The sequence below is a fragment of the Dipodomys spectabilis genome, unplaced genomic scaffold, assembly GCF_019054845.1.
Source record: "Dipodomys spectabilis isolate Male_0828 unplaced genomic scaffold, ASM1905484v1 ptg000050l, whole genome shotgun sequence".
Classification (NCBI taxonomy): Eukaryota; Metazoa; Chordata; class Mammalia; order Rodentia; family Heteromyidae; genus Dipodomys; species Dipodomys spectabilis.
Genome location: NW_024870727.1, coordinates 12,207,564 through 12,220,932, shown reverse-complemented (window position 1 = coordinate 12,220,932; position 13,369 = coordinate 12,207,564).

Sequence of the window (13,369 nt, the reverse complement as noted above, 5' to 3'; positions counted from 1 at the left end):
ATAAATTAGCCAATGTAGTTTAACCATGCATTCCATAGGTACACAGAAATTGCTTTTGCTAAAAAGCAGTGACTCCTTACTTGGACCCCCAAGTTAACTAGAAACAGGATAAGAGCTTGGCATCTGGGATTCCATTTGACATCTGTCTTTATTATTCTGAATGTCTTTCTGCTGCAATCGCCTTGGGTTCCATAAAGAAAATGACTGACCTATAACATGTCTATGACAAGGTTACAGGACAGATCAACACCGAAATAAAGACAATAATCCATAATGATGAGCAGGAGCTAGGAGCAGGATCAAGCATCCACTAGAAGCCAGAATGCTCCCTCAAATGATGACAGCTACAACAATATTTCTGGAGACATTCTCAGAACCAGAACTGAGATAATGACCAACCAGGCCACCCTTTGCCTAGGACAGTTTAACTATTGAGGCTTCCCTCCTCCTGCCCCAGTTCCTACTCTATTTAAACCTACAGCTCATCTATCTATAACCCCCAAATGGACTAAGGTTATGTTACCTTTCCTCACCACTGCCTTTGCTGTACAAAAAATCTCTTTTCTCTGACTTTAACAACTGCTTGTCTCTTTGTTTTGAACATTGCGTTTAGTGGCTGCATGGATATTTCCAACCTCCCAGAAAATTAGGTCTCTGGCCCAGAACTCTGGTTTTATATATGTTTTGTGATCTGTTAGCTTAATAAATATGTAGAAAAGAGTAAGGCTTGAAATATACTGAGGTTTGAACTCAGAAATGACTGCACAAGAGGCACACTCAGCCCTATTGGCTTTAATAATTTTTCAGATAGGTACTTGTATTTTGGCCAGGAAAGCCTGAACTGTGAATCCCCTATTACACATCCTATACAACCTAATGACTGATGATAGCTGCTGAATAAAATGAGGGTCTCACTAGCTTTATGCCCAGGTCAAAAACAATATTCCTTATTTCCATACCCAGAGTAGCTCGACACAGAAGAAAATATTTTGAACAAATATAATTGTATTTGAAATACAATATAACACAACTTAGGCATCTTATCAGTTAAAAAAACTCATTTATTGATTGAAACTAGTTAAGCTTAAATTGTTCTTTGAGAAAGAACAAACACTAGATCTTTTCAGGCCCTTTCCAAATGAAGAACATTGAGAAAATGTCCCAATTTAACTGACTAATTCACCTTTCACATTGAACCAAAAACTGTAAAAGTATTTCAGAAAAGGAAAATTACAGAAAAATCTCTGTGGCCAAAATTACCAAAACCTTCAAGATTTTTAAACCCAAGTCACTTCTTCAGAACTGAATTTCTTTACTGAAAATAACGTATAAGAGTATTCTCGTGCTTTATTTTAGGGAAGAAGAACTGACCTTGTTTATAATAAGCTTACATTCAACTTAAACATTTTTTTCCCTATGATTAGGTGGCTGTTACAATCTAATGTCACAGGAGGTAACATTAGGTAACACAGGGGCATCTTGTATGAAGTTTGTATGAAAATATTCTGGGGGTTTCCACTGGAGCAGAACTGGGGAGAAGAGGGTCATGGAAACTCATGGGACAACCTTTGGTTTTAATTAGATTTAATTACATATATTTCCTGGGTGTTGTTTTTTTAGGGGGGAGGGTGGAGGTCAGTCATGGGCTTGAACTCAGGGCCTGGGTGCTCTCCCTGAGCCCTTTTGTTCAAGGCTAGTGCTCTACCTGTTTGAGACCCAGTTCCATTCCTGTTTTCTGGTGGTTAATTGGAAACAAGAGTCTCATGGACTTTCCTGCCCTGCCTGGCTTTGAACTGTGATCCTTTCATCTCAATCTCCTGGGTGAGCCACCCGTTTTCAGCTGGATTTGTCAATTTTAATATGAGTGTACATTCATTCATTTCCATTTTCTGGGGAATGGTGAGAGTGAAGCTTTTAATCAAGAAACCAGCTACAAGGTTTGGTTGCAAGTTTAGCAAAGTGGGCTCTCTCAAAGAAGTGAGTTTTCACCATAGAGAAAGGCAAAGCCTAAACAAAACCACCAGCCAATCAGCAAAAAACCTACAGACAATAGTAAGAATATATTGATATGATTATCATGTATGAGCTTATTTACATCCAACCCATTCTATAAATATTTTGGAGCTTAATGGTGTTGAGTCTTATTCCTCACATCTCCTTCAAGATGGTTTGGAAGTAAGCATTTTACAGATGATATCCACCCTACATAGACAGCCTCTGGGAGTTCCATTGAAGTCTTCTGATTATGGTTTATTTCAGATGGGCTTTTAAAGTTTCTTTTGCATTGTTGGTGTGTGCGGATTAGTTGGCGTTCTGTTTCTATATCCAGGTAGTTGAGGAGGCGGGAGGGAGGGGATGGTAGGGGAAACACAAAGGAGGAGGCAACAATGCTGGATAAAAAATGTACTCATTACTTTGCTCATGCAACTGTAACACCTCCGTACAGTATTTTCACAATAAAAAACTTATTTAAAAAATACCTGGGACAAGGAACTCATGAAGAGAGGTGGTTTCCTTGGGCTCCAAGTTCGAGATGGCAGCTCATGTCTGGTTGGTCACATTGGGCCCTGTGGCAGTGCACCATGGTGGAGCAATTGCTGAGGACAAAGTGTCCTCACCATTTGGCAGGGAACACAAAGGATGGAGGAGGAAAGAACTTCAGCTTCCGAATTTTCTTTAAGAGCATAAATCCACAATAAATCATTTCTCCCCAGGATTTACTGCTTCAAGTTTATGCAATTATGCAGTATTGCCACAGAGGGGACCAAGCTGATAGATGGATTTTTTTTTGGAAGGGGGAGGGTACAAGCAAAGTTCCAAATCTTAGGGATAAGAGAATGTGCAGCCATGTTTCAAGGCAGGCAATGGAAGCTATTTTGATGGCTCCAGAGACGTGTGGGTGGAATGCACGATGCTATCCTTTTCATTGTGGGTCTCTGTTTGTTTTCCGAATTCAGGACCTGGAACTGTGTTTGGCCCAAGAACAGTCCCTGTAGCACATCGTGAATTGTCAAACTGCTTTGCTTTGGTGTGATGTGAGAAGTTACAACAAACCGTGTGTTTAAAAATAAGTATTGTCTTGTCGAATTGGAATCCCTAATGCTTAAGCCAAATAAAAACGAAGTTTTATAGATATTAAGCAATTGAAAGCAATTTTAAAAGAGAATCTTAACTGCGCTGACAACAATCTCTTGTGAACGTTTCTGAGCTACAGGTGCAGATTTTTCAACTTCTAGTCAGATGCTCTATAGATTGTACTTCGCTTGCAAACATTAGAAACCCCAGCAACAGGATCCTCAGAGACCCAGAACTTCTCTAAGGTTTCTTCTAGCAGTTGGTCTGGAGAAAATGATAAATAACTTTCGATTTTTGAGAGAACAAGAGTTATCATTTTGTATGTTGTCGTGGGCTTAGAAAAATGCACTGGTATGAGGCAAAATTGGAATTTGTTCTTAAAAGCTTAGTCAGCAGGTGGAAAGAATCAATGCTGTAAAGACTTGCAATTTGAAGAGAAGAACAGAAGACAATCCAGGTTAAGATTTGTTAAAAAAAAAAAAAAAGTTTAAGGGAATACATCTGTAATCTAGTAGAATTTGACTATCACCGTTAGTGTTTTATTTCCCTAAGAAAATGTAAGACCAGTGATGCCAAACCTACACTAGCAGCTGTCAACAGCTGTCTTGAGGATTGAGGAAGGGGAGAAAAATATTCTGGGTGGGAACCACAGGAAGTATTGAAGTATTGACAAGGATCATCAATACTCAGTGAATCCTACCCATGAAATATCCACAACCACTTGAGTTTTAGATGAGAAGCATTATAAAATGGCTAATGTAGGGGATGCCACATGCTATTTTGTTTGTTTCTTAATAAACTACCAATAGTGAAGGGTTTTTTGTTGTTGTTTATAATTAAGTCAAGTTCAGAAAGGACACTGATTGATGGAGAACTTATTTGCTTCAGCTTCTTTTACTTCTAGAAGCTTTCTTTAGCTAAGAGGTTGCTGGGAACAGATTCAAGGACTGAGATGTACCTAGTAGAGGTATCAGAGTGAGTCATCCATTTACACGATCATAAAACTGTTCCTCGGGGACTTGTTTCCATCTGGGATTTCCAGAAAAAGGCTGCCTGATTGAATGTGTATAAACAGGTCTTACATGCAGACACACTGAAGTGAACTCACTATGCAGAAAAATATACCGATCAATTCTGGAGGGACAGGAAGTAATACAAATGCCCAATCTGTGTGGTGCTTAACTTCCTATTCATGCACCTTCATTGGTACTTTGAAAAAGAAATAACAGAAGGAAAACATGATTAGCACCAGAGTACAGAGTCATCAAAATTACCAAGAAGCAGAATACCTTATTTTTTATTTACTTGTATGACTATTTTCTCTCTTTTTGGTTAATGGAAATTATCCACTGATGAGTTGGTATTTTCTTGGGGAAGGGACTAGATAAAGTATCTTCCCAGATGAGATAAAGCAGTTTTTCTTGCATTACCTTTTTGCCTCAAGTATTAACAGAATACCTTGTCCAGAGTAAAAAAGAGATGCCTGTGTCGTGGTCTGGGATTTATCCAAAATCCAATGTGAAATTCCTGATGAGTAAAACAGACATGGATCCCAGCCCTGGGAGGGGCTAGAAATCACTGGCAATAAGTTCTCTGCAATAAGGGACATAATGAACTTGATTCTTAAAAGCTGCTGATGAAATTCCTGGCTAGTAATTTGAAACAGGAGACCAGCAAAATGCATTATTATTATTGAGTTCATAAGTGTTGAGTTCCTTTGAGAAAGGTTTTATTTTGTGATGCAGACAAACTACCAGGAAACAGCTTGCTTTTTTTCTGCTGAGGAAAGGCTTGTGTTTTGCTTTGCTTTGCTTTGCATGGTCTGGGGTTTCCAGCAAGAAAAAGCAGAATCGCTGATAGAAAATTCTCTGAAGGAAATCCACAAGGAGAATATTCTTAGCTTGGATTGACAACACATCCAAATTTATATATATATGTTATATTATATATAGTATATACATGCATGTATGAAAATTAGGTAAAAAGTTTTAAGATCATTTTCTTTTTTTTGGGGGGGGGGTCCAGTCGTGGGGCCTGAACTCTGTGCCTAGGCGCTGTCCCTCAGCTCTTCAGCTCAAGGCCAGCACTCTACCACTTGAGCCACAGTGCCACTTCCGGCTTTTTGTTTTTTTTTCTGCTTATGTGGTGCTGAGGAATCGAATCCAGGGCCTCATGCATGCAAGGCAAGCGCTCTACCACTGAGCTACCTTCTCAGCACCTTAAGATTATTTTCAAAAAATGTAAAGAGTAGGATGTGAAAGAGCAACAGAGGGGTAAATTTGATCAAGGCACATTGTAAGTATGTATGAAGGAATGTCACAATTAAACCTTTTTAAGCAACTAGAATAACCTAGTCAAAGCAAATAAATATACCCTAATTCCAATATTGGCCATGTCAACAGGAGCCACTTCAAAGACAGGAATGAGCTCCCCAGAGGAAGAACTGAATCTCTGCAAACTTGAAGCCAAGTTTAGGTCTGAGACAACTGGACTATTGACCTTGGTCTGCATTAAGAAAAAAGAAAGACCAGAGTTCTAGTGACTCAAGGCTCCTCACCCTACTTCTCCAGATCTAGAGTCATGAAAATCCAACTGAATATTCAAAAAACAAAACACATACATCAAATGAAACAGAATACCCTTACTCCCCGCCCCCCCCCTCCGCCCAAGGAACAACAAAGATGAAAAATACCTGAAAAATACGACACATAACAATATGACAAACAAAAGATTCTCATGTGGCTCACGGAAACATTACAAAGGAATGATATTATGAATTAAATTACCTTAAACACATCTGCTTCTCCCGAAAGCTCTGTTCCTAAAGGAGAATATCAAGGCCCACATTATGGAAAGATAACTGTCCTACCCATATTCCACAAGTTATTGACGTCCAAAATATACAGATGTTTCTACAGACTTGTAACTCATGGTTTGCCAAATCTCAAGAACATCTGTGAAAGTCTCAAGCAGGCACTTTAACAAAGCAAACATCCCAATGCTCACTCAACATAGGAAAAAAGAGTTCCATTTAGCTACTTGATAGAAAATGTGAAAGCATATGGATAAAATACTTCCTACTTCTCCCCCTGGAGGTGTTGCAGTGACTGAGATTGCACACTGAGCTGCAGAGCTCCCAACCATTTCTCATGGGAGAATAAATGAGCACACCTGTGTTTGAAAACAACTCCACCTATCTACAAAAGATATTCTTGTACTCAGTCAAGATTCCTATGCATATCCTTATGGGGTTTGATAAGTATATATACTATTTGATATCATATCAGATATTATTCCCATAAGACATAAGTAGTATGAAGTAAATACTAACCCATGGTCATGGACAAAATAGTGTTAGCATCTTCACTTGGATTCTAGAGGACAGTGGTTGTCAATGAAGGTCACTTTATTCCAAGGGATGCCTTGACAGTTTTCTGGCGAGTGTTGAGTTGTCACAACTCGGGAAGAGCTATTGGTTACTAGATGACAGGAATTATGCTATCTTCTAAGACACAGGGTAGCCACTCTGGCAAAAGGGATTGTGCTCCTTAAAGTCTGATCAATGCAAGGAGAAGCATGGTCACAGAACTGTGAAATCAGCCATACCTAAACACATAAATGGAAGAAACAAGGTACAGAAGAGATTTATACTGAGCACTTCTACTTAAGTAAACTTTGGATCCAAGTAATCAAACCCATGATCATGTTAGCATGTGCTTAATGGTCATCTTTCACAATGAATGATGAACTTAAGGGGTCTATATCTAGAATGAATTCTGGCTTTATGCTTTTCTTTCAGAAAATCCTGTGAGCTGCACATTTTTTATACTACTTCTGTGTGTGTCTTCCTACAATTTTTAGTGGAAAAAACTTGAAAATGTGGTTAGATTAGATGTTCCTCCTTTTAAAACCCTCTGGCAAAATACTCCATCAATGATAAAACCATTCTAGCCCAATAGATCTTGTTCCTGGGAATTATAAAGGCTATAAATTCTACTCTATGCAGACTGCACAGTGAATCAGCTCTCTCTAATTACTGCATTCCAGAGAAGCTCAAGATGAACCTTTATATACATCAAAGAGAAAGACTATCTCCTTTATTAGCATCATGGATGGCCAGAATGAGAATGTCTTTAGGAATATTTTAGTTTTGTAAGGCAATCATGTGTTGACCTCACAATTTGTTTGCTTTATATTAAAACGATCTCTAAATCCAGTAATGTCAATTTTAAAACATGGATGACGTTTTAAGCTTCATTGAACCAGAGATTCTCATGGAAAAAAAAACTTTAAAATATACTTATGAAATTCACCCTGACAGGATTACTGAAACAGAAGCAATGTGAAACACAAAATGTCTGTTGAAGTATTGCTAAACAAAAAAAAATTATTAGAGATGTATCTTCTAAGTATTTTCTATTATTAAATTTTCTTTGAATTCCATGTTCAATTACCATCTTACTTTTAATATGTTTGATATACTAGTTTACAAACATTTTTAACTCCAAGTAATTGAATATACTAAGGTACAAAACAAATAGAGCCATTCAAAATCTCATAGGTAAGGTATTTTTTCAACCAATAGTGTCCATTAAAGTGTATTTGATCACTTTTAATTAACTTCTAGTGGTATGGATATATCAAGATACACTTCAAATTTGTTAAAGGTTACAGAATCAAAGAGAAATCACTAAAAGCATTGGAAGCTCCACTTATCTGTTTGAGATTATTGATGCTCAGAATAGGAGAACAAGGAAATTTCTCAGAATGGGAAGCCGTTTTCTAAACATAAATTTAAGAAGAAAGACAAAATGAGCCTGGCGCCGGTGGCTCACGCCTGTAATCCTAGCTACTCAGGAGGCTGAGATCTGAGGATCACGGTTCAAAGCCAGCCTGGGCAGGAAAGTCTATGAGACTCTGTATCTCCAATAAACCACTAGAAAACTGGAAATTGTTCTGTGGCTCAAGTGGTAGAGTTCTGACCTTGAGCTGAAGAGTGCAGTGACAGTGCCCAGGCCCAGAGAGTTCAAGCCCCACGACCAAAATGTTGCTCCAAACTGAGAAAAAAAAGAGTAAAACAAATCAATAAAGTTAAAAAGCAATGACCAATGGAGTAAATAAAGCAGAGGTGATATGTTCATGTGTGAGGTCTTCCACGATCATTAATCAAAACACCACTTTTTGAAATTCAAGGAAAAACACGGAGAACGATAACTTACTTTTTAAAGATGCAATAAAACGAAGTAAGATGTGAAATGGTTTTTAACCTCACCAATAATCTAGCACTTTGCCTTGGGGTCAGGAAGTAAAGAATACTGTTCTGAAATCTTAATTTTAGTTTCACACTGGTAGAAAGATTTGGGAAAGAATCAAGGTTTCTGACTCTGAATAAAAGGATTAGCAAGGCATTGTCTTGTGTCAGTTCTCCATTTCCCCATCTTGTTCCACGAGAGAGAATGACGGGGACAGAGGCATCCCTAGGCACAGAGTTGCATTTGTTCTGGAAGAATTCCATATTTAATGCACTCTGTATTAAAAAGAGAATGTGAGCTAGCCTGTGCATCTTCCCCTACTGAGACAGACATCTTTTTTTTTTAACCTTCGCATGCAAGCAAATGTCTCATAAAGAACATTAGAAGTCTCTGTTTAGGAACCTGAAATAACTCAGGAGAAATTCATCTTTCAATCACTCTGCAGAGAAGCACCTGTACTATGGGAAAACCTAACGCCAGGTGCTCCAGAATGAGATCTGTTCTTTTTCTCTATAAAAACAAATATTCATGAGAAGATACTGTGGAGCAGGTCTATACAATCTGTATTTATAGAAACAGAAGGAATTCGTGGATAATTATTTCTCAACATAAAAGAAGGAGAGGCTAAACAATCCTAACAGTTTCATCAATTTTATCATTGGACCATAGAAATAAGTGTGAGTATGAAAGCCACACGTGTGATTTTCTGTTGAGATTTGGCAGACATAATGATACTGTTTGACTCAGTTTACTCACAGAAATCCAGGTGAAATTACAGAGTCATTAATATTCAGCATCAACTGATGCTGATCAACTATGCAGATGTACCGCTTTATAATCCCAGGCCATGTAACATTGGCTGTGTCTGCAGGGGTCCGGGAGACTGTTTTCTAATTGATCCTTTCCTTTCTTCTGAAGGGCACTTGTCCATCTTCCCCCAATCTCCGGGGATCCCAAGGCACACTCTGGAGGTAACAACCACAGAAGGTGTGCTCAGGCTAACTCTTCTTCCAGTTCAATTATCTCATCTGAACAAACACCCTTCATTTCACCCAATTTGTCCTTTGCTCTCCCCTGAAATATATGTAAAATAGATTTTACTACTCCTAAAGCAGGTTGTCTAGCATACAAGTGAAACTGATTGCCTTCTCATCCTAAGGAGTCATTCACGATCCACTGTCCTCTGTTATTTTCAATTTCCTTCTCCACTGTCCCTTCTTAAACCATTTAATTATGCTTTTGTCTTCCATATTCACACTCCATTTTTCCTCTTGGGCTCTATCTTGACACTTTACAGATTTCTTATCAGTGCCCACTCATTCTGTGCTCTCCCTCTTCCCCTTTATATGTTTTAGTATGGCTCATGCCATAATTCAATGTTTTTATTTACCTGTTGTCTAACTTACTTCCTTTGAAACTGGTGCTCTAGTAGTACAATCAGCTATTTTTTGTATCATACAATGGATACAAGTTTTGACTTATGAAATCAGTGGGGGCATATCCTTTCTGTTTTTTAATAAAAAATGTTTTTAATAAAAAGCATTGATTATCAAAGCCTACAGACACAATGCAAGTTTATAAGCAATTGTATAATTGTGACGTCTTATTTTGGGAAAAAATATCAACCTGAAATGAGCACAACATATAACTTCACAAATTAGAGAACAAAAAACAAAATAAGCTGGAGGAAACTAGTGATATTAACAAATGTAAAAGGTTCACATCAATTCACTGAGAAAAGTGAAGAAATCAAAAAGATAAAGGAAACCAAATGTTGATAGTAATAATATATCATCCTGTTGACTCTGACTAAATAAAAAAGCACAATCATACTATATTTGTACTGAGAAAGAAGATACAAATTGGAAATTATTGGAAAAGTATTGGAAATTATTCTACAGAGTAAGAGATGTATTTTAAAATCATCTTGAGGACATGAAAGATTTTCTGTGAAAATATCAACCTCTTTATGATCAAGTAAAGATATCAAAAAAGAAAAGAAAAGGAAAATTTCATGAAAGAGAGGCAGAGTAGACCCAAATAGGTCTACTCTGGGCTTCTTAAGGCCTTTTACTTGCCTGCCTGGTGCTATACAACTTGAACCAGGCCTCCAGTTGAGCTTTTACCTGATTAACTGGAGGAGTCTCTTTTTCTGTCAAGGCTGGTTTTGAAGCTCATTTCTCTGAATCTCAACTTTCTTTGTAGCTAGAATTCTATTCATGAATTGTCACAGCCCAGCATGGTAAAGTATATATTTAATTGGATTAATTTAGATTGTAAAAAATTATGTGTGTAGGGCTGGGCAGTTGGCTTAGTGGTAGAGCGCTTGCCTGGCATGCATGAGGCCCTGGGTTCGATTCCTCAGCACCATATAAGCAAAAAGAAAAATGCCAGAAGTGGCACTGTGGCTAAAGTGGTAGGGCCCTAGCCTTGAGTTGAAGAGCTGAGGGAGAGCGCCCAGGCCCAGAGTTCAGTCCCTGTGACTGACCAAAAAAAAAGTGTGTATATTACATACATTTTCATAATTTATTAACTCATTACATTTTATGCTTGTGTGGTATCCCATGCATGCAATTAAGTGGGAATTAGATATCAGAAGGATTGTGATTTGAAAAGGCTTTGTGATTTGAGTAAGCCAGGTCTTGACAAAAAAGCCAGGTGGGTGTACATTTCTGTAATAACAGCTAGGCGGAAAGCATAGGTAGGAGAATTACCATCCGAGGCTGGCCTGGGCCCAAAGCCTGAGGTGCTATATGGAAAATAATCTAAAGCCAAATGGGAGAGAGGGCTGGTTCAAGTGGTGGAGTGCTTGCCTAGCAAGCACAAAATCCTGAATACAGACCTACTGTAGTGCTTCAAGAACAACAAATGTGTGTGATACTTCATTGTATGAATGCATAATGTACTATTCAAATCAGGGAACTCATATCTATCTCTTCAAGTCGGAATTACTTCTTGGTAGGGAAACCTTCAAAATCCCTTTCAGATTTTTATTTTTTTAAATACACAGTACATTTATCGGTAGTTTTCATCTTGTGCAGAGACCATCATAACTTGTGTCTTTTATTTCAGTATAACTTCATATACTTTGGAAAATAGAGGGCAACAAGCCCCCATTCTTCCCTCTCCAAATCTCCCAGCAACCTCTACTTGCCATTATTTTGTTTTTTCCTCGTATAAATAATCTCAGCAAGACTGTCACATACATACACGCCTCCTCTTTTTTATCTTGGGGAGAATCCTCTTGGCCTGTTCAGTCTTTTTCCTGTCTTTCACATTGTTCTCTTTCAGGGTTTTCTATCTTCTCATGATTCAGCTCCCGTGAGCATGGACAATTCATCAGAAAACCAAAGATCCTATCTTTGTAGAGGACCACAGTCACAGTACAATGTTCAATACCTGAGTAGAGTTCGCTCAGGATCAGCCTAAGGAAAACTGGGAAGTCTCATTTGTTCCATGCTTTCATGCACTGTACAGTCTTCCTGGACAAAGCCAGAAATCTGCCTTCATGCATGTGTCTCTTGTTCATGTTTCTCTAGCTGTGTATGTTTCTGACCTTATCATTGTACTTCTAAAGCTTATACTTCCAATGTCATTTTATCAATTCAAATAACAGCATCGTTCCTCTTGAGGCCTTGAAAAGTCTCCTAGTGCATCTTGACCCACATTCACATTCTTCCACGCTATGGACTCAGTAATTTTTCTAACACACTGAATACGTTATGTCACTTCTTAGTGAAGCACTCATTAATAACTTTCTAGTGCTATTAGAAGGAAGTCCAAAATGTTTAATATGATTGAAAAATTGTGAAACGAATTTGACATATTATGTTATGGGAGAAATTATCACCTATCATAAAAGGTAATTCCAAAGAACACATTCGATAATCTTTACCAGAAAAATAAAATCTCACTAAGCTGAGAATCTTTAGTGAAGTCTGTGAGGTATGGTTTTCTTTGTTTTTGGTGGTTTTATTCTAGTGTGGGTAGGGTATGCATGGAGGTAGTCCACTCATGATACACAATGGATGTGGATAATGTGGATTGATCAGAATGTTATAACCCATGATGGTGATCAGTTCTATCCATGAACACAAGACGTGTCCACATTTGCAACTGTGAATTCTACTGAGGTATAATCAAGGACTTGATAATAATTTACCTACTACACAAATGGATTTGATTCCTTTAGCAAGCAAATACTTAACACTCCAACATTGTGCCTTGAAGTATATTTTAATTGCTTGCTCTTTCTGAAAGATGAAGTATAAACACAGGTGCAATGTACAGTATTTTGCTGTATTAACTAATTTAAAGTTTCCAATTTAGCAATTGCTGAACAGTGCAGGCTTTTCCAGGGGTAAAGCAGAATAATTTTCCCTGGGCTGATTCTCAAATAAGTGTGCCAGATTCACCGCAAACATGAGAATAGCCAAATTAATTTGACAACTGAAGAAATAAATGTGGCTTCCATTGATTAGGCTATCCCTTCCTATGGAAGTGTAAGGAAATGAATTCAGGGCTTGCTGTTCAAATATCTGGTGAGGAATTTTCATGAATGCTACCCAGTATCATTTAACGTGGTATAATGCACATTAAGAACGTGTGTGTGTGTGTGTGTGTGTGTGTGTGTGTGTCTGTCTGTCTGTCTGTCTGTATGTCTCATTATTTATTATTATGTATTTAGAAGTCATTCATTGTGGGGTTGGGAAGGCAGCTCAGTGGTAGAGCACTTGCCTTGCATGCATGAGGCCCTGGGTTTGATTCCTCAGCACCACATAAGCAAAAAGAAAAAAGCCAGAAATGGCGCTGTGGCTCAAGTGGTTGAACACTAGCATTGAGCTGAAGAGCTGAGGGACAGCGCCCAGACCCAGAGTTCAGGCCCCACGACCGGACCCACTAAAAAAGAAGTCATTCATTGTACAAAGATGTTGCATTGTGAAATTTTCATAGATATGTCCAGTGTATTTTGAACAGGGACATAAAGTTCCTTATGTTCCTCTCATTCCCCACTTTCTACATCTCTTTTCAAACAATATTTT